This window comes from Dermochelys coriacea, chromosome 11 (genome assembly GCF_009764565.3).
Source record: "Dermochelys coriacea isolate rDerCor1 chromosome 11, rDerCor1.pri.v4, whole genome shotgun sequence".
NCBI lineage: Eukaryota > Metazoa > Chordata > Testudines > Dermochelyidae > Dermochelys > Dermochelys coriacea.
This window is the reverse complement of record NC_050078.2, coordinates 65,781,330-65,804,219: the sequence shown is the minus strand read 5'-3', so window position 1 is coordinate 65,804,219 and position 22,890 is coordinate 65,781,330. Positions and strand designations below refer to the sequence as shown.

Below are 22,890 nucleotides of genomic sequence, written 5' to 3'. Positions count from 1 at the left end.
AATGCCTATAAAGATCTGTACAAACATAACTGAACATAACTCCTCCAAAGATGCTTTAGATCAGCTTTTCAAAAATATTACCTTACTGCAACCCAGCATTGAAACCTGGCCATGTCCTCTACAGAGGATGAGTTAATTGAGGTGATTAAGAATAGGAATATGGAATCAACCTCCAGGCCACATGGCTTCCCTGCCAAATTCCATAGACACTTCAGCTCCTCTCTCACAGGATACTTAAAATATTTAATAAGTCACTCCACAGAGAAGGAAACCCTAATATAAGTTATTCCTAAACCAGGAAGAGATGCCACACTAGGTTCCAGTTGCAGACCATTTTCACTTATTTATAGTAATGTCAACATATTGACCAAAGTTCTGGCAATGAGTCTGGAGAAGGATTTGGATTCTATCACATACCCAAATCAAATTGGGATAATCAGAGGCCATCATAGCTCTGATAACCTTCAACAACTTATTGATATTCTGGCAGTGAAAGATGATGCCCCCCAAACCACAAGCCATATTAGCCTTAAATTTTGAGAGTGTGGGCTGGAGGTATAGGTTTTATACCCTTTAAAAATTGGGATTTGGAGAAGGAAATAGTTTCTGGATCCAAATGTTATATTCTCACCCAGCTCCTTGCATCCTAACCAATGATGTGACCAAGTGAATAGGGAAGTATTATTTACCCTTTCCCACAATACAAAAACCAGGGTCACCTGATGAAATTAATAAGACAGCAGGTTTAATACAAACAAGAGGAAACACTTTTCACACAACACACAATTAACTTATGGAACTCATTGCCATTGGATGTTGTGAAGGCCAAAAGTATAACTGGGTTCAAAAAAGCTGGGTGGGCAAGACAGGGATGGATCTCCCCAAAATTGCCCTGCTCTGTACACTTACCCTAAAGCTTTGGTACTAGGCACTGTTGGAAACATGATACTGGGCTAGACAGACCAGTGGTCTGACCAATATCAGGGCTTTGGAGCTGTGCTCTGGCTCCACTCCAGCTCCAGGCAAAAACCTGCAGCTCCACTGCTCCGGAGCTGCTCCACGCTCCAGCTCTGGGCTCCGCTCCAAAGCCCTGCCCAGCATGGCAGTTTTTATGTTCTTATGACCTTGGATTCCTTCAGCCTCTTCTGGTACTAGGCAAGGGTGCCCGCTAACTCTACTACTTTTTGATTTGTCTCTTGAGCCTCCAGAAAGAGCTGTATGGGCTTCTCCAGATGTCTGAGGCATACAACTTGGTTCCATGGAATATAAATTAATGTTCTCTGTAATTAGTGTATATCCAAACAAGAAACCACTATTCCAGCCTCCTGTAGCTAATTCAAAGATTCAGAGCAATATCTTGTTCCAAAATAAATTGGGAAAAATTAAACCTGTTGGAAATCTCCTGGTTGTCATGTAGTGGGGGTTTTTCTCAATGGAATTTCCATATGCAAACTGATGCAAGGAAGTACTTAAAGTATAAAGTTACCAAGAAACATTAAGAAACTAGTGAAGATAAATTTAGATCCTGTACTCGCTCAAAAAATTAGAGATACTAATAGGTGGGGAGCCTGGGGAGAAAGGGGTGAGGATTAATGTAATAAAAATGAATATTCTGCCTACACAGCTCTATATTCTAAGTGACTGACTTGTATACACCCCTCCATCTTATTTTAGAAAATGTAACAACATTATTAATCTGTGGGGGCCTGGTCAATGCCCACCACTATCACTTTAAAAATGCCAGCTCCTTATAGCCAAGGGCTGGGGGTGGGGTGGAGGGGATCACAGATTTACAAAATTACATGAAGGCCAGGGCTATCCTAGCTAAGAGGTATCAGTTTCATCCTCACTGTCATGCATAAATCACCTATCTGGGCCAACCTAACCTTAGAAACTGAGTGGGGGGACACACCTATAATTTGGAAGAACTGGCAATATATATATTTTCCAGTTAGTCAAGGATAAGAGCTTTGTCTCTTTTCTAAATGCTAAAGCAGTGATATGACCTGCCATGCTCAGCGGAATGGCAATTGTACAAATTTGATCCAGATGTCCTAAGGGTGCCAGAAGCCCCAGAGCTACTAGGAACCTTGGAAATGGTTCATAAGCTCTGCAGGCCCATGTCAACTATGTGTGCTTTACTAATGAAGAGGAACGCCACAGGTCTGGAATTCTTTGCAAAAACATGGCCTGGGGACTTATCACAGCCCTTAAAAGAACCTCAATGGCACAGTGGAGGAGGGAATTTTAAAAACGCTCCTGAGGACCTCAGGCTACACCTGATACAACAGAATATTCTATTCAAAATATACTGGACACCACAGACGTTGTGAAAAATGGGGCCTTGTCCTCTGATGTTTGTTAGTGCTGTAATAAAGAAAAAGGAACTCTGCTACATATAGTATGGGGCTGTTCACCATCAGCCAGCTGTGGAAACAGGTGGACACAAAAGTGAAAACAGCTTGGCCTTCAGTAATCAAACCTCAGCTGAAAATTATATCTTAGGGTTAGATATAATGCTGGGTTTAATTCCATTGCAAGGACTTTGGTTGTTACCAAGCACAGAAATGGAGGAGTAGGCTTATGCCCAGAATAGGGCAGTGGTATTCAAACTTGTCTGAGTTAGCAGTGAAAGAAAGAATAGCTTACTGACATAGAAAGCGATTATATGGATTTAAAGAATTTGAAACCTCTTCTTGATACATTTGGATGAAAAATGCTGAGCTAGCGCAAATAATGCCAGACTTTTATTCCACCTGACCTCTCCTTTTTTCCCCCTCCCTCTTCCCATCCCTACCCCCATCCTCCCCTTCCCTTTATTGCCTATTTGTGTGGATTTTTTTTTGTATTGTTACCCTCACCCTCGTATGTTATGTCTGTGTAATACTGTCTGTCCTTGCAACTTTGACAAGTTGTAAAGTTGAGTAATTGCATAATTATATTGGCTATCCTGTGAAGTGTGTGTTATTTGATAATATGCAATCCCGAAGTCATTTACCTTTTTGTATTTTGTTTCTTTATGAAAATTAATAAAATGTAATAAAAAATTAGCTCATTTTATACCCGATTCATTACAAAAGCTTTAATTCTACCATCAAATCCCCTATCAATATCACAAAGTAGAAGCATGTCAACAACTCTGATTCCTGCCATAGGTGCTGGAACGAGGAGTGCTGGGGGTTCTGCCACACTCCCTAGCTTGAAATGGTTTCCATCATATACAAGGTTTACAGTTTGGTGCGATGGCTCTCAGCAGACCCAATATACAAATTGTTCCAGTACCACGATTCCTGCTGTCAATTTTTAAAAATAAATTCAAGAAATGATGGAAATTAAAAAAAAAAAGGGGGGAGGGTGGAATTTTGAATAAAGTTTTGGTTTCCCCCCCAAAAGAGTCCCCCATATTTTAGACCAGATCCAATTTAGAATGTGATTTAGCCCTTACCTTTCCTCTGTACTTTTCTGTGCGTGTCTACATAAAAATATTACTTAGCTTCTCTGTAGCACTTCACATCTTCAAAATGAAAACACAAATTAACCACACACTACACATCAAATCAGCAGTAGAACAAAAATTAAAAAGAAGAGTTCCTGGCTCCCCATTCTATGTTCAGTCCACTGCACCATGAACCCTATGAAAGTGCCTTGATGAACACTTCACTCTAATCCCATATACACAGTCTCACACATCCTACTGATGAATCCTTTCATGGATCACTTTGTTATATGCATTTCTCAATGGACTTTCACAGTTACATTTGCTTTGAAATTCACATAGTAGATTCTGCAAGCTAATGTATGAAATTCTTGAAATTGATTCCTCTCTTCCTCTCACCATAAGAGCAAATTTCCTGTGATTAACATAATGAGACTGATTCCTTTTGCTTACACATGGGGAAATCATGAGTAACTACACCAGTGTAAAATGGGTCTGAGTGGAGACCCAGACCTGATAACTTAATAGCAGTTTTCATTTCCCATGCTCTCAGAGTGCCAGGCAAAATGATTATCAAGCTATTTGTACACAAGAATGACTTCACCTGCCTCCAGAACACAGTTGCCTCTAAGGTCAAAAGCAGCAGCTGTTTAACAACACGATGTAACACTCAACAAGAGTTTAGGGGAGGAAGTGAAGAATGTCGTACCCAACTGAAATTAATAGGGATATTTTAGGAAGGTAAAACAATCATAGTCAAACGCCATTCATTAGAATGGGATGGGAGTCATGAGAGTAATTAGGATAAATGGGGTTCTGGATAAGCGAGGGACTTTTGAATGTATTTGATATACATCAGAGGACATGATCTTCTTTTGGATATAGAAGTTCTTTGGCTAACCGAGGCTTGGATAAAGGACCCAATCTGAATACTGCCAGGACACCAGGGTTAACACTCCCACTCTTTCAAAAATTGCCTTGAGATCTCTTATTTGTACAAGTGGCCTGGTTATTGGTGTTATATGTATTCAAAAGATAGCACTCTTCAGCAGAATAATGACCCCTAAAACCATACAAGGACATTGTTTGAATAATGACCCAGAGATAAGAGGGAGAGAAGCTTTCTGAATCACTAATTCCACTTCCTGCGGCACTGCACATGGGATTGTCTTGGAAACTTTCCATCCCGACATTGACCAAAGAAAGCACTGGGGGCAGCTAGTTTATTATCGCTCAAAAGACCTGGAGGTAGATTTGGTATTAGACTCCTGAAAGGTGCAGAACAAAATGGCACAGCCCAGGAGAAGGGGGTCCAGAAGTGGCATTAAGACATCTTTGCACCATCCAGATTCTGCAGGTTTTGTGGGCTGGTGTGGCCTCCAGCACAACTTCAGAGTAACCTTAGAGGCTACTCCAATTTAGAGAAACCGGGGGGGGGGGGGCTGTTCGGAAACCCAGAATTTGAAACCATGGCACAGGCGTCACTCCATCTAGTTCCCCAGAACTACATTGGGGGCTGGGAGAGGTGCAGCATAAGACTGCTTGACAGCCCTATGCAGTAATTCCATCAGAGAATTTTCCTCCTGGCTTTGGTGCTCCATTTTTAATGCCAATGAATCAGATAGGGGCTAGGGCTGGCCCGTAGTTTTCCAGAGTGCCATGGAGACACGAAGTTCAGATTGTGGCACCTTAGAGACTAACAAATTTATTAGAGCATAAGCTTTCGTGAGCTACAGCTCACTTCATCGGATGCATTTGGTGGAAAAAACAGAGGAGAGATTTATATACACACACACAGAGAACATGAAACAATGGGTTTATCATACACACTGTAAGTAGTCTCTAAGGTGCCACAAGTACTCCTTTTCTTTTTGCGAATACAGACTAACACGGCTGCTACTCTGAAACTGTAAGGAGAGTGATCACTTAAGATAAGCCATCACCAGCAGCAGGGGGGGGAAAAGGAGGAAAACCTTTCATGGTGACAAGCAAGGTAGGCTAATTCCAGCAGTTAACAAGAATATCAGAGGAACAGTGGGGGGTGGGGTGGGAGGGAGAAAGACCATGGGGAAATAGTTTTACTTTGTGTAATGACTCATCCATTCCCAGTCTCTATTCAAGCCTAAGTTAATTGTATCCAGTTTGCAAATTAATTCCAATTCAGCAGTCTCTCGTTGGAATCTGTTTTTGAAGCTTTTTTGTTGAAGTATAGCCACTCTAGTCTGTGATCGAGTGACCAGAGAGATTGAAGTGTTCTCTAACTGGTTTTTGAATGTTATAATTCTTGACGTCTGATTTATGTCCATTCATTCTTTTACGTAGAGACTGTCCAGTTTGGCCAATGTACATGGCAGAGGGGCATTGCTGGCACATGATGGCATATATCACATTGGTAGATGCGCAGGTGAACGAGCCTCTGATAGTGTGGCTGATGTGATTAGGCCCTATGATGGTATCCCCTGAATAGATATGTGGACAGAGTTGGCAACGGGCTTTGTTGCAAGGATAGGTTCCTGGGTTAGTGGTTCTGTTGTGTGGTGTGTGGTTGCTGGTGAGTATTTGCTTCAGATTGGGGGGCTGTCTGTAAGCAAGGACTGGTCTGTCTCCCAAGATCTGTGAGAGTGATGGGTCGTCCTTCAGGATAGGTTGTAGATCCTTGATGATGCGTTGGAGAGGTTTTAGTTGGGGGCTGAAGGTGATGGCTAGTGGCGTTCTGTTCTTTTCTTTGTCCACATATCTATTCAGGGGATACCATCATAGGGCCTAATCACATCAGCCACACTATCAGAGGCTCGTTCACCTGCGCATCTACCAATGTGATATATGCCATCATGTGCCAGCAATGCCCCTCTGCCATGTACATTGGCCAAACTGGACAGTCTCTACGTAAAAGAATGAATGGACACAAATCAGATGTCAAGAATTATAACATTCAAAAACCAGTTGGAGAACACTTCAATCTCTCTGGTCACTCGATCACAAACCTAAGAGTGGTTATACTTCAACAAAAAAGCTTCAAAAACAGACTCCAACGAGAGACTGCTGAATTGGAATTAATTTGCAAACTGGATACAATTAACTTAGGCTTGAATAGAGACTGGGAATGGATGAGTCATTACACAAAGTAAAACTATTTCCCCATGGTATTTCTCCCTCCCAACCCACCCCCCACTGTTCCTCTGATATTCTTGTTAACTGCTGGAATTAGCCTACCTTGCTTGTTACCATGAAAGGTTTTCCTCCTTTCCCCCCCCTGCTGCTGGTGATGGCTTATCTTAAGTGATCACTCTCCTTACAGTGTGTATGATAAACCCATTGTTTCATGTTTTCTGTGTGTGTGTATATAAATCTCTCCTCTGTTTTTTCCACCAAATGCATCCGATGAAGTGAGCTGTAGCTCACGAAAGCTTATGCTCTAATAAATTTGTTAGTCTCTAAGGTGCCACAAGTACTCCTTTTCTTTTTGCGAATACAGACTAACACGGCTGCTACTCTGAAAGAAGTTCAGATTGTGTCACTCATCTGGCAATCCCTACATCCAGCCAATCCAGGTTGTGGGACTGGTGCTGTTTTTGGAGGAGGCTGTTTTTTGACCACTTGGGTGCAAGATGAACATGATGTTGCAGCACCCATGAAAGAATTTGGACTCCCCATCCGCTTATAAAGAAGGTAGGGGAATATTCAGGGCCTGGTGAGCCCTGAGATTTACTAAGGTTCAAGAGCAGTGATGTGGAACTTGTTTGGAAGACAGGGTGTGTAGCATGGGATAACAGGATGAAAAAGGATTGAACCAGAATTGTGAATAAATTTTGGGTGTTATATTTAAGAGAAATGGGATATTCATTACGAAATGTAAGAGTGCAGTCTGACCTTATTCAGTAGACAGTATCGCTGAACACCCTGTTGGATAAGAGCTCTCCAATAATGGTTTTAAACAAGGACATTGTTCTAATGAAATCTAAATTGTCATTTGCCCTTTTTTAAACTTTATAAAGCATTAGAATATGACTATTGTTGCAAGCTGGGTGAAACCTTGTTGCGGGTTGAGTTAAAACCTCATTCAAACTGATCTGTGAACATACCCTGCCCTTAAGATAGTTGTAAGAAACACTTAAGGGGTCACAACTAAAATAGGGCCTAATAGAATCCGCCCAGAAACTCGCACCATATGGGCAGGGGGTTCCATTGGGTATTGTGACCAGGTGTGGAGGGGGCAAAGGAGGACAGACAGACAGAAATGGAGACCAGACAAGAACAAAGAGAGAGGCAGAGGCAAGAAGAAGCCAAGCAGTAGCCTGTGAGCAACGTGTGACTCTTGAAAATGCTAGAAAGGGTGTTTTGGAGTCTGTTGGCTAAAGAGACTTGGGGCTGTAAGCTACGAAACTGCTCCTTTTGTTCTTGGACCCTCAATGTTTGGAGGCATCAGATGTCATACACTCCTTGTAAATAAAAAAGATGGTATCAAAGAAAATGCCAGACTTCATCAACTTCTACTTCCAACTGGAAAATCCCCAGTGCTCTGATATTTGCCTAGCCACTTGGGTTGAAGAGGAGCAACACTATTAACAAATGGCCAATAGTCAGAGCTACTCCATACCTTTGAGGATACACTGCAAGTGGCTGATATCAGATATTTTAATTTAAATTGCCAGCCTGTGCTCATTCGTACGTGCATTTACTGAATGCAGATGAAGTCAGTGCAAGCCTCAACAGTACAAACAAACTGTACCTTATCAGAATAAAGAAAAGGAGTACTTGTGGCACCTTAGAGACTAAAAGAAAAGACTCACTTCATCGGATGCATTCGCTGTAGCTCACGAAAGCTTATGCTCTAATAAATTTGTTAGTCTCTAAGGTGCCACAAGTACTCCTTTTCTTTTTGCGAATACAGACTAACACAGCTGCTATTCTGAAACTTATCAGAATAGTAATCTTAGACAGAGCTGTTTTCATTGACAAATGTAAAGGGGTCAACTACAATGGAGTTAGGCCCATTCTCGTCAGCTGAGCCCAAAACCTTCAGTTTTGCAAAAGGGAGTTTTTTCTGAGAAGTCACACTGCAGAGATGCAGACAAAGGGGACCTCAACTTTATTGTCTTGCTGTCTTATTATTGGAAAGATATTTAGATCTCTCCACCACACTTAGCAGGAAGCGTCCATGTTTTGAATACCTTTTCAATGGCTCCTCTAAAAACTGATAAGTAATTCAAAGGTGTTGTTTTCGTCATTGTAGTGAGGCGGATTGGTTCCCCGCTGCCCCAGAGAGGGACGAGCTTCTCTGGACGGCAAAGTGGGTGGAGCCAGCGAACCCTGCACCTGCCCCTCAGAGGTCAAGGCGCAGGACCGGAAGTATAAAAGGCCGACCCCAGAGCTCAGTTGAAACACAGCCACCGGAGAGCCCAGATGCATGTGGCGGAGCTCCCAGCTGGGAGACCACGGTGATTGGCGGCCGACCCAAGGATTGGCCAGACCAGCCAATGCTTGATGCTAACCCGAGCCCAGAGACGCTGCCAAGCTTGCCATTCACCAGTTACCCCGAGAAGCTGCCAAGCCAACCGAGTGCCAGTTACCCCATGGTGTGTGACCCCTTGGAGGACGCCAGCTGGACCCAGGTACCTCTAGAGGGGGAGGTAGGAAGTAGCCTGGGGGCAGCTGACCCTAGTCAGGCTGCAACACTGTCAGAGGCAATGTCACTGTGTTGCGGCCAGGAACCCCACTGACACAGCAGCAGGTCTTCTGCTGCTGCTAGGGCCCCGGACTTGAACGCAGTGGAGTGGATGGGCCTGCGTCCCCCCTGCCACCCATCTCGTAGGTGGCCGTCGCCCCCTCTCCCAGACCACTCGGAGCCAGGAGCCTGGGTTTGCTATTGAACTCTGCCTTTGCTCAGCCCCTGCCTGAGGGCCCTGAGCTACTGACTGTTTGTTGCCCCGCCCTGACCCAGGGCCTGGGCCTTGCTATTGAACTCTTTGCTCAGGCATGCTAATTCCCCGACACACCTGACAGAAGTAGCGAGGAGGTCTGGTTCCCCACCACCCCGGAGAGTGGCGACCCCTGGCCGGATGCGTCTACAGTCATAAACAAATAGCCATCAATCTGCAAACTTTGGGGAAAACAACAAGTTTTAAATTTCCTAGCAGAATAATCCCCACATTGCCTGAAAAATAGGAAGTAGAAACTTGCTGGGAACCTAGCATACATCAGACAGAGCACACATTCAACCAAAGGAGTACTTGCAAGCTTTCCTGCTCAGAATAATTCGATCTGCCTTTGCAAAGCACTATTCTGGGCATGCTGCTTCAAATATGGGGGGGGGGGCGGGGAGAGAGGTATGGCAGAGTGTATCCAAGATACATATATACATCGGAGGAATTTTTCAGAAACATTAAATATTGACCTAACTCAGCTCTCATCGAAGTCAATGGGACGTTCACAAATCAGGAGTGTTCAGTGTTTCTGAAAATTCCTCCTGAAATAATTAATTAAACAGGACCAAGATCTTTCAAGAGAAATTTCCTGAACTCTCTGTAATTTTTTAAAAGAATTGAGAAAAATGCAATCAGCATGCACAATATTACACAATAACACAATGCAAAGGCAACTTCTCACAAAAGGGCAACAAATAGCACCGAGAAAGACCATATATATATATGTTTATTCTTAGTATATTCATTTACAGTCTTATTAAGATTACAGTCCCAACTCTACCATCTTTACTCGTGCTGAGTTGCATCATACTCTGTGGTTATTCCCACTGAAATCAATGGGACTATTTGTGTCACATGCTGGTACTTGGCAAAGGGAAGTGGTAGAATACAGGCTTTAGGAATCCACTGTTGGTTACATTGTACAATTATAAACATATTACTATCACACAAGTGAACATTTCAGAAGGCAGAGTTAAGTTCCACATTTCCATTCTTTTAAGTATTTGGGATCTTTAGTTAATGTAAATTTAATGTTAAACTCTCAGGCTTTCAGGTGTTAAGTTAGATAAATATTTACAACCTTGACTCAAGCTTAACTAAATCTTCATCTGGGGACCTCTCTTAAGAAAGGTAGCTCAATGATACATTGATGTACATTAGCGGCTTGGAAGTTTCTTGACAGTGAGGTTAGTTTGGAAGCTCTGCACTGGCAAGATTATTACCTTCCAGCCAAGCAAAACCCTAAATAAACTTTGAACGGAGCCCCATGTTAGCTCCTCCCCACACAAGCCATGCACTCTTTGTTCTGTCAAAGTCATGTCTGCTATCTCTGGACTGGGAACAATATGGTGGGGTAGGATGAGCAGTGAGTGAAAGGCAGTCAGAGAGATGTAAAGCATCCAGACGTGTGGTCAGTATGGACCAGATTTTCAAAAAGATTTCAGCATCCATAACTGGGGCCAGATTTTCAGAACAATTCAGTTCCCATTTAGGCACCAAAATGTGGCTTATTTTCAAAAGAAGTCAGTACACTGAGCATAGAGCTCTTGCCAAATTCTGGCCATAAATGTCACACTGGAAGCTGTTGGACTCTGGGCAATTTTGAAAATGTGAGCCGAGCACTTTTGAAAATCTTGCCCCAATTGTGGGTGCTAAACACTTGAAAAACTGGCCCTGAGCTAGTCTGAAAATCTGCCCTATGATTGGATGGTGTGGGGATGTAGTGAGGCAAAGCGGCCTTCCTCCAAGGCTGATTGGGAGGAAGCACTGCGGCCTGGCCCTCACACTGGAAGCAGAGGAGCAGAACAGAAAGTATAAGAGGCAGGGCCTCCAGTTCAGTTGAGCCAGAGCAGGGAAGGAGCTGGACACCTCTGACTTGCTGCTAGCCCCTGCACCAGGGACCAACCTGTGCCAACCCCTACCCCTGGAGGGGGACCCCGAGGGAGGGGAGCTGCTGGGTCTGCCATCAGCCAAGAACCCCAAGGAGCTGCTGGGACTGCTGGCCGCCAAGTACTCCAAGGAGACTGAGAATGCACAAGCAACAGAGCCCTATGAACAGGTAGGGGTAGGATGTAGCTCAGGGAAGCCAGACATTAGTTTGGTTGTGTTGCTGAATAGAGTCACCGTGTTTCGGGAGGATCCCTGCTGACCCAGTGGTGGGACCATTTGCCATTGGTAGTGTCCTGGCCTGGGACCCAGTGGAGTAGGTTGGGCCTTGAGTCCCTCTACCCCTGCTGCCAACCCCACCCCTGGGGTGGCAACCTACCCACCTTGGGCCGGACAGCCTGACTGCACTTGCTGTCTGCCCCAGCCAGGGAGCTGGGCCATAGACTGTTACTGCTCGGCCCCGCCCAGAGGGTTTGAGCCAAACTCTGTCTGCCCCAACCTGAGAGCTGGGCTGAAGACTGCTAATTGCCCTTCCCCGCCCCAAGGGGCCACGGCCCCAGACTCTTTACTGGCACAGACTGTGCTAATCCCCCATCAATTGGCTATCAGCCATTAGGTGTCGTAATGAGGCAGATGGCCTCCCTCCAAGGCTAGGAGGAACCACTTGAAGCCACTACAAGGGAAAGGGCAAAATTACCGTGGTTAATAAAGCAAGAGATGCTGGTTAGAGATGGGGAGGCTTCTTCATTTACGTTTTATTGTGGAACATCAGCTCCCTCAACTCAAGGCTGCTGGAACACTGTCTCTCTCACACATATGAATGTTATGTAGTATTTATATTATGGTAATGTCCACCAACCCCAGTTAGAATCAGGACCCCACTGTGCTAAGTGCTGCACAAACATATATGGAGAAATGGTCCCTGCCCTGGATATACTTGACCAGATTCTCTGCTGTATTCTTTCCCCTGAGCACAGCAGAGAGGGAAATGGAGGCTGTCATGGAGCCAGTTACAGCTCCATGATCCTTTCTCCAGCCCTAGCCTCAGTTCACATTAGAGCAACATGAAGATTGCTCTAGCTTGCACTGTACATTTCCCTGTGGGACCACCTTTCCATGGAAAGGCAGCTGAAGTGCATCACTACATCTGCTCTGCAAGCTTTGAGAACAATGGTAAAAGAACTTGCTATGCTTTCTGGGGACTTGCCCATACCATGTGTATACTCAGCAGGGAAATTAGGGTTGGGTTTTGCTCTCTTTCTGTTGCAGGAGCAGTGCAACATCCATGCAGTTGGCCAGAGAACCTGTCCCATTATATGTATTCTAAAAGCAAAAACAAACTGTTTCAAAAAATCAGTGAACATTGTGGAATGATAATTTATTTTCCTAGCATATTATTTACAAACCCCAAGCACTTAAAAGCAAGGAAAATAATAGTAAAGGACATTGTAAATCTTACAGCAACCCATAAAGTTATTCATATCGAGCATCAAGTATACGTATTTCAACACAGTACAGTGACTAACTCTGACCCAAAATGACCAATGTTGTCTCACCAGTGATCTCAAAATTTAAACACAAGACAAACCCCTTTAAAGAATATAAAATATATGTTCAAATTAGGGCATATATAGTATGATTACTATTCTTTACTATGCCTGAATAATCTCAACACGGCAACCTGAGCTCTGAACCAAATTGGATGTGGCATATAGTATATGAAGCCTGGAAGTCAAGACATCAATATACAGCTCAATCTTGCAGCCCTTAGTCACATGAATATAGGTTACAAGCTTGGACCCATATTTTTGTATTATTCTTGCTTTCTAGGCAGTGTAAGTTAAAATTACAGAATTTGGCCAACTTGAAACATATTTTAAAAACATTTTATTGCTTACAGCCAAGCATAACATATAAATCCTGTCTGAATGAGCTCTCATAGGACAATAGATTAGTGAGAAAGAATTGTGTTTTCATTATAGGATTTATTCTCTTTTCTTTGCATGTGTTTTGTTTTTAAAGCACAATCTCTGAATACATTTTCACATGGACAAGGAACATTATTTCTTCCTCAATTTAGCTTATTTCTTATTCTTTACTATGTGGAGACTTATTAAAGGGATGAGAAATGTGGAGAATAAACGAAATAATTATTCTGTCCATCTGATTTTTCAGAGACAAACTTTAAAAAGTCATGGATTAAAAGAATTAGCATTTCACCAGCATCACTGTAAATAGTTCTCTAAGGTTTTGAAGAATCAGGCAGAGACTTGTTTATATTAATATTAAAAGGGACAGCTTTAGATGCCTCTGCTAACACTGAATAGTACCTTATTCCTCAAGTAGTCTCACTGAAGTCTGAAGCACTGCTTCTCCATTACCCTGCACCTTTGACCTGAATCTGCTTTACACTAAGGTCTCTTTACACCACTCCAGCTCTGGTTAAAAGGCCTTTAAGTGAATGTAAATTACACTGCCAGAATGGCGTAAAGAGGCCTTAATATAAGGAAAATCAGGCTCATTGTGGAATCATTTGCACAAGTGTAAAGAGAATACAAAGTAGGTATAATATACTACCAGATCAGAGTGGTAAAATGGTCTGTCTGTGATTTTCAAATGGATGTAAGAGAGGTAGGCATCTATTTACTTTTCATCAGGGATGAGTACCAAATTCCCTATGGTCCTTGCTCAAATCCCACCCCAAATGACTAAACAAAGTGCAAGGCAAGAGAGAAATAGACCCAAAGAGACCACTCATTATTATCATTGTTTAATGTTTATATTGCGACAGCCCCTAAAGGCCACAGCTAGGTCACGACCCCATTGTGCTAGGTGCTGTACAGATGTATAATAATTGATAAGCTCTTTTGAGGCAGGAGTTACAATCTAAATGCAGCCAGGTGTTCTATAATGTGAGATAAGGATAAAAGAATCTGGTGCCAAACAAAATAATAGAGAGGAAAGGTGGTCCAGTTGTTAGGATACTGTGACTTGGGAGACCTGAGCTGTAGTCCTGCTCCACCACAGACTCTGCGTGACCTTGGACAAGTCAGTCTCTCTGTGCTTCAGTGCCTCGTCTATAAAATGGGGATAATGGTGTTTCCCTACCCCCCAGAGATGCTATGAAGATAAATACGTAAGAGACTATGAAATGCTTAGACATGATGGTGACTTATATGGCTGTATAAGTACCACAGATAGATAATAACGGTACTTGATCTACACACATGGTGATTTGAAGGACTACACCACAGTGAGACAGGCTCTTTGCTCATTAAAAACACTGAAAGCAGGCTCAGGCCAAGAGAACGACTTTCACATACACAAAGCAGCATCCAAACACTGCATGCCAAACACCTGTTGGATATGACTTGCTCAGTCCACTGGGAGAGAATTCACATTTGGGAAAACTGTGTGAGCCTTTGCTAAGGTCTGATATTTTCTGCAAGATGTCATCTGTTCAGAGCACCAAGGGACTGGGAATTCTAGAAATAACTCATGCCAAGTGTTTCTGAAACTGTATCCACTGTATATATCTTGGCACTGGAAATCCAGTCATCTGTGTTTAACCATTGTGGCACTGTGAAACACACTCTTTGCTCTTCCTCTGTTCTTCAAAGCCTCTCTCCCCTCCAGCAGATACTGATTCCCCCTCAGCTGCTGATTCTTCTTCTCCATCTTACAAAATCTACCTCCTCCCAGGCTCTCTAATTAACCCTACTCCGACCATGCTCCCTATAGCAAATTCTCTCTTTCCCATGGCTACCTGCATCCACCTCCCTTCCCTGGCTTCATTTCTCTGACTCCAATGTTCCAGCTCCAATAAAAGGGAGGCAGGTCACTCGGGGAACATCTGCCCCAGATTGGTAAGAAATACCATCAGTGAGAAAGGATCAAGTAGGAAGCATGTATTGAAGACCAAAGTTCCTTGCAGAACATGTTCCAGGCAAGAGTGAGCGTCTCCACAAGTCTCACCTATCAGATGTCAAAGCACTTTACTAATCCCAAAGGTAGAACCTCTTACCGAGCCCCCTTCCAAAATATTCTGCTTTCTAAGAGTCAAAGGCTGGTTTTCACCACCATCAAATACACTTTAAAAAACTGGCAGATTTTCAAATATAAAATCCAATCTGCTTCTTCTTTCCATGTTTAAAACATAATGAACTTGCAGATCAAATTTGTTTATCTTCTTCCCCCATTTTTCAACTTCCTGATGGATGTTAAGGGCAGAGAAGACACTGTTTCAGTAGCTACTATGTTGGGATACAGGATCAAGTCCCCTCTCTGACCCCGCTATGGCTCCAGTTCAGGGTTACCAACCCTTTAGGAATGTCCAGGAGTCTCCAGGGATTAAATTTTAATCTTTTATTAAAAGATCATATCATGTGATAAAGCCCTCCAGGAATATGTCCAACCTAACTGGCAACCCTACTCTGGCTTTTTTGGGGGGTGGGGTGGGGGGGTGCAGAAAGACCCTATTTTACATTTTTATTTTCTGTAACGTTTTGGTATTAACCTTTAATATTAAAAAAAATTAGCTCACTGGATTTTCTCTCTTTCCCATGTTTGTTTGCTGTAGTATTTATATTTCTTTCCCTCTATCCTCTTTACCTTCCATTTATCCTTTCTATCCCTCTCCCAATTTCAGCCTTCCCTTCTCCCCATTCCCTCCTGTATTGCCCCAGCAATAGCTCTGTGTCCTGCACACTCACCCACCTCTTACTGAGCCAACTCCACCTCCTCCAGAGAGGTATGCACCCTCCCAGACCCTGCTGCCACACCCACATGCTGCATTCCCCCTAAGCTGCTGCATCCTCACCATGCTGTGTACAGACCCATCCCCATCTTATTATAGGCTCCATATTGTACTTCTTGCGGCACAGCTTGCCCCTCTTGCTGTCATACCACCCCTTCCCGCACCCCAGAATCCCGCTCAGAGCCCTGTTACAGGACCCCGTGGCTGCATCTCCTCTGACCCCTTGTTGCAGGGCCCCCCATGAGTCCTCCCTCTCTCCCTCCCCCCGTTACACCTGCCTCCTTCCTCCCCTCACCATGGCGAGGCCACAGTCAAGTCTCTGAGAAAGGAGCAAATGGTTCAGAGGACCAGGCCCAATGCCGCTGCTGCTGAAGGCTTGGGAAGAGGCGCAAACTCTGCCCCACAGGCAGCCAGCAGGGAAAGGGGAGGAGGGGGCAGTGGCGGGGCTACCCAGTGGCTGGAACAGGCTCTCCAAGTGCCACGGCTACAGCAGGCAGGTTCTGCGCTGCAATGAGCAGCACCAGGCTGCAGACAACAGGCATGGTTGTTATAACAATCGAGAGAGGCTGGAACCCTGGCCCCCCAGCTCCAAAACCACAGGCCTGTGTCGCTTGAGGTAACAGCTGTCTGCCGTGGAGATCAGCCACATTCCCTCTGCGCAGGATCAGCCATGAGAGGACACGGTCAGACACTCGCTTACACCAGCAAAGCTAGTGTACAGCATCTGCTCCTGCTCCCACTAGGCACCTAGGCCCTCAGGGGCTCCAGGGAGAGCTTTCACACCCCTGTTCAAAAAAGCAGAAGCACAAAGCGGGTGGGGTGGGGGGAGGGTAAGGGCTGGGTGCTTTGCTATCCAGCAAGCAACCTGTCTGAAGATTTCCAGGTAAATGGGACACATGCTGGTGTGTGCCGGAGGAGGGCATTGGAGGGCTGCAGGGGGTTTGGGGAGGGGGCTTTGGAGTTTCTGGTTCAGAGAAAAACTCACAGAACCTGAATCTCCCAGGAAAGCTCCCAGGTTGGCCACTCCAACAGACCCTGCTGGTTTAGGTTTACACAACCCACATCACCTGAAAGTTTCACCTTGGCCTAATTAGGACCCCTGGGTTTCGTCCCTGGTTCTGTCTCTGACTCGCTCTGTGACATTGGTCGTAGCTCTTAACCTCTCTGTTTGTATCAGAAAGGCTGGCAAAGTAGAGGGAGTTCAAAGAAAATCAACTAAAATGAGTAGGGGCCATAAGGGATGATCTGATAAGGAAAAATTAGAGAGATAAATATGTACTGGATGCCTGGGCTGAGTAACGGCAGTGGGAGGAGATGTTACAAGGGAGGGTAAATACAAAAGCAACGGGCTGGAATTGAGGAAGGGATTTTGGAGGTTGACTAGCAGGAAAATCCTCCAGAGTATGTGAGGTTATGCAACAGCCTCCCTAAGGAAGTAGTGGAAGCCTCACTGCTTGGGTCTTTTCAAACAACATGGGATAAAGCCCTAAAAGATGTCATGTAGGGAAAATTCAGGGCTGGCCAGGAATCCAGTAGCTGAACTAATAGGTTTCCTCTCTCTCTAGTTCCTGTGGTTCCATGACTCCGTTTACCCCAAATGGCTATAATACCTCCTTAGCCATCCCACAAGGGTGTTGTGAGGCAGTTAATGCTTTCTAGAGCAATTTTAGATCCTCAGATGAAAGGTGCTACATACGTGCCAAGTCCGGTTATTGTAACTGCCTTCAAAAATAGCCATCAAAGAACACACAGAAGCTAGTACTAACCACCCTTTGGAATGGCTGTGGAAAGATTTAAACATACCTTTTCAGATGAGAACTATGCACTTGCAATAAAACTATGATATCCTTTCTCCTCTCACCACCCCACCACACCCCCCCCTTTTAAATGCTACTCAGTCAGGGTTGACTCTATCATTTACCCGAGGGGGACAGAACATAGCATTTTTTAATGCAAGTGATTTTACAGCTCAGGAACCTGCAAGACAGCCAGTTATGACCAGCTAGTCCATTCCACCCTGAAAGGAAAGGTTATTTGTAGAAGGCAGTCTCCTGACAGCCTGTCCCCAATTTCCATGCGCTGAGCAGGTGCTGGCCATCTGACTGAGCACACAAAGAGCTAGATAAGCCGAAAAGCTTAAGGCCTTTTCTCAGTCTAATTTTATTTTTATTCACCACATCTCCATATGTTGCTATTTAATTTCATGACTCAAGGTTTTGTTTTAAAAAAAAACATTTCTGTATTAATTTTACATTTCTGAGAAGTGCTGACTCTCCCTGTGCATCGAGAGGGATAATAAAACAAGGGCTGTGACAGGTGAAGATTTTCCATGCTGCCCAGTCAATTATTATTTACGTTACCTGGGCCTAGAGACCACAGATGAGTTTAGGGTGCCATTGTGATAGGCACTGTACAAACACATAATAAGAGACAATCAGCGTTTACAGTCTAAATAGACAAGACAGACAGAGGGTGGGACAGGAAACAAGCTCAGAGAGGTGAAGTGACTTTCCCAAGGTCACACAGCAGGTCAGTGGCAGAGCTAAGAATAAAATCTTGATTCACAGTCCAGCACCCCATTTAACAAGATCACGATGTGTCCCCAAACCATCTCCTCGTCAATGTGCCTCAACCATGACCGGAGATGCCACTTCTAGGGGCTGAGAAAGTCATCCAGTTTCCATGCTCATTCAGTTCTTGACCTTTCTGCTGAAACGTCCAAGGATTTTATTATTATTTGTATTGCAGTAGCACCTAGGAACCCTAGTCATAGACCAGGTCTCCACTGTACTAGGCACTGCCAAACACAGAACAAAAAGACAGTCCCTGGCCCAAAGAGTTTATAATGTAATCCGATGAAGTGAGCTGTAGCTCATGAAAGCTTATGCTCAAAAAAATTTGTTAGTCTCTAAGGTGCCACAAGTCCTCCTTTTCTTTTTGTGAATACAGACTAACACGGCTGCTACTCTGAAACCTATAATGTAAATGTAAGACAAGAGACAACAGGGGGATACAGACAGATGGGAGAGCACAAGGAAACAATACTGACCAGCATGATAAGCAATGGTCTGAGCACTCTGGCTGGTGAGCCACTGTTGAGTTTATTTTAGGTATCCCAGCAGAAGGAGTTTTAAGGAGGGATCTGAAGGACAGTGAGGCAACTTTGCAGATATTATGGGGCGATCTCCTTGTGCATGAGGGCAGCACAGGAGAAAGCACAGCGGTGCTTGTTTGAAATTTTGTGTAGGGACAGCTGTGCACTGAGAACCGGGCCAATGCCAAAACAATTTCCAAGAGACAACTGAGGAGTGAGTAGATGCAAACAACCCTCAGCCAGTACACAATGCAACTGGATTTGACAAATTTGCCATTACCAATCCCCCAAATCAGCCAGTCCCTCTCCAGACTATCAGATTACAGACTAAAATACAGGATGCTTTTCTAAAAAGCCAAAAATGGCCCTTTTAACAGCATATTCACCTTTTTTCTCTCTCTCTCTCTCTCTCTCTCTCACTCACTCACTCACTCACTCACATACACACAAACACACACACACACACACACACACACACACACACACACACACACACACACACACACTTACTTAAAGCAACAAAGAAATGAATATATCAAAGAGCCTAATCCTGCAGTCTTTACTCAGTAACACTTCCATGGACATCAGTGGAAGTTTTGCCTGAGTAAGGACCAATGGCTCCCAAAGAGAGGTCTACCCTGCACACTTCTTTCAGCGGCACGTAGCCCACGTACATGGGTAAGCTCCTTAGCCCCGGTACAAACAGCCGTGTAGATGATAAGGCCCAGCATAGGCGAGTAAAGGCCTGCCTGACGCCTGTGGGCATGTACCCGTGTATACATCCACACAGCTCTCTACTCGCCCAAGCAGTGCCTCCCCTGGTTACATCGCTACTTTCAGCAGTGTAGCATCCTGCTGCCTCAGCTGCAGAGAAAAGGAATGATCTGGTTTTGTTACTGGTGACGAAACAAAGCTCCAGCTTTCTGCTCCCCCGTGCACAAAGGATGATTCAACCATCTCCTTCCCCCTCCCCTCTTTTGCAACTGCTCAGAGCAGCCGGCATTCTGGTGCTTTCACCCCAAGAGCACAACCCTCGCACTACCCCTGTCACTCATCCCCTCTGAGACTGCTTGTCCTCCACAAGCAGAACGCATCTGCCCTCTGCCCCTACTCACATACGCAGCCAGACGGTGGCTGGTAATGCCTCAATGTCACACTGTGGAATCCAGTGCTAGAGAACGTACATCTGTGAAACACCCATCTGTTCGCATTAGGATGCTTTAACCATACTGAATTGAACTGAAGAGGCAGGAGACTGGATCAGGCCATGTGTCTTTCCCCCTTCCCACCTTACTCTCACCCTAAAATACAAAATGTCATGCAAATTACTGAATAGATCATACTATAACTGAAACCTGTAAGAGATCTATTTTTAAACACAGATTAAGGGAAAGTGGTGATTCCATTGCACAGCATTAAGATTGCCATAAAAGCTTGGACCGTCACTACTTCTGGCAAGCTGGCTTCCAGCCTTGGCACGTAAATGTAAACTCTAAACACCACTCTTGTACTCACTGAAATAAATCTCATTTTCCTTTGGAGTTACTCAGTTGAAAGTGTGCAAAGAATATGTCACGTCTAAGTTATCACTCTGCAGTTTTCCACCCCACTGCTATCGTTCTGGAGTAGCCATGTGACTGCTAAGTAGGGCGTCTAGGCTTCATTTTCATTGTCATAAAGCTTTCTACTAATCAGATGTGGAGTGTCATTAACTTGAATCTTCATGATGAAGGAAACGGACAAAGGAAACTTCAGTGACAGGTTCATAAATCATGTACTGCCCCAAGAAATATAAGGAGGAGAATCCGCACACATTTTTGTTCTTTTGTACAAACAGTGAGAGTGCCCGATTTTATTTCTGAACAGCTCCTTTATCCTGTCAAACCCCACAATATGACAGTGGAGTCCTGTTATAAGAAATGACTTGGGCAATCTGGTTTGATTGTATCATAATGATCATTAAACACCTGATCCAATAGAACTTTTCAAACCAGATACACAAACACAAGCAAAACCTTCATCTTGCAAGAACACAGCAAGTTTTGCTAGGCATTGTAAAACCAAGGCAGGTCAAGGAGGTTTTTAGCAGCTCTCAGTGGTACATCCATTAGCTCCAACATTCTTTATTTGTAGCTGAGTGGTTCTCAAGATTTTTTCCCCACTACCTTTGAAAAAAATCAAAGAAACCATTTCTAATCTGATCTTTACAACCAGATGCCCTACTGATCAGTACAGGGCTATGGCCCACTAAAAAGCTCCCATTCACTTCATTGGGTTTGAATCAGGCCCTATAATTTTGGAGCATGCACATCAAATTACACTGAAGAGTAATTTTCTTTAATCTATATAGGCCAATTTTCACTAAAATCAAGCTCCACTGTGTCTTTCTAGTCTGAATTTAATAATTACAGGAATAGCAAACATGCACACAGATGCATGTGAATGTGTGTGGGGTTTTCAAACTAGCTCATAATATTGTGTCAACAATTGCTTTTTTGACTTTACCATGAAGATGCAGATACTGCTTAGGCAAAAATGAGACATTTGAAACAACTCGGCATTCCCAACCATGGCTGCAAAGATTAATAACCCTAGAGTTCCCAGAGGTCCTGGAAGGGAAGCTGTGTTCACTGAGGCAGCTTTAAAAGTGTTTAACAAGGCAGAAACCGTAACTGATGTGTCACAAAACAATATCAATTACCATAAAACTATTACTTCATTTTAATATACAACATATCTAAGTCTGTCTCCTTAGGGTAACGGTTTCATAAGCAGAACTGAGGATTGAAACAACTATGCCATAACCCTACGAGCAGTTAAGGATCTCACACTTTAAGTTTGTACAGATCCAAATAATCTCTACCTGTCCTTTCATGATTATTCACTACGGAATCAGTAACCTTTGAAAAGCTTTCATGGCATTTCCCGGAACTCCTAAGTTCTGCAGGGTCCTGTCTTGTCTTCTGCATCTACATCATATCAAGCTTCCATTCTTCATATATGTTACCCCATGCTCCTCCACCACTATGTGCTGAAGGACTTATTTTTATTTTCTTTGCGATAAAAGCAGGATCAATGAATCTGAATGTTTTTTAATGGGGCTAGATTGTGATGTGGACTATGCACCCACACCAAGGGAGTAAGACTCTCCTACACAGGCTACCTGGACCTTGGACCAAGGCATAACGGAGAAAGAAAGGCTACTCACCTGCTACTCGTCCCTCTGATCCACTGGGCAAGGAATGGACAGATGTAGGTTTCCCTGATTGCTAGCCAGAGTAGCAGAACTTGGTCAGGGCATGAAGAGAGAATAGTTGTTGGCTCCCAATGTAGGCTAGTAGTAAATTAACACCTCCTGAAAACGGGAGGAATCGTGTCTCAGATGGGTCTCGGGCACAGCACCTCCAAGGGTTACATCTAGGTTAGTGCAGTTTACACACTTTACTCGGGGCTGTGCCTAAAGTTACAGTGGAGCCCTTTGTTAGGTCTAGCGAAGCCTTCTAGAGGCCATGTGTTCCTTTGGCTCACCGAGTGCTCTGTGCTCTTCTGACATCAGGTCAGCAGTATCAAAATAAAGACAGAAGTTATACAGACCTGGCTATTATGCCGCTAACTGAAGTCACGAGTGGCTTAGTGTACATTTGGGCCCTGTTCTATTATTATTAGCATTTTGTGAGAGTATTCAGGAAATACCGCACTGGTGATGCATGCTTTCCCCAGCCAGACTTAGCTTGGAAAGCTGAATGATTTACAGTGAAAAAAGGGGGAATTTCAGCATCCCACAGGCACTCAG

The 22,890-nt window shown here is 44.1% G+C and overlaps 1 protein-coding gene across 20 annotated transcripts in view; it reads right to left on the bottom strand.

Annotated features, from left to right (window-relative positions):
• MAP2 (microtubule associated protein 2) overlaps nt 1-22,890 on the bottom strand; it is a 344,721-nt gene that overhangs the window by 205,854 nt on the left and 115,977 nt on the right. Inside the window, exon 1 of one of the 20 annotated variants that reach the window (XM_043505667.1) lies at nt 22,306-22,418. The exons of the other annotated variants lie outside the window; for them this stretch is intronic. The gene's annotated coding sequence lies outside the window, so the exon portion shown is untranslated. Of the gene's footprint in view, nt 1-22,305; nt 22,419-22,890 lie in introns of those variants that run through there. 20 annotated transcript variants of the gene reach the window in all.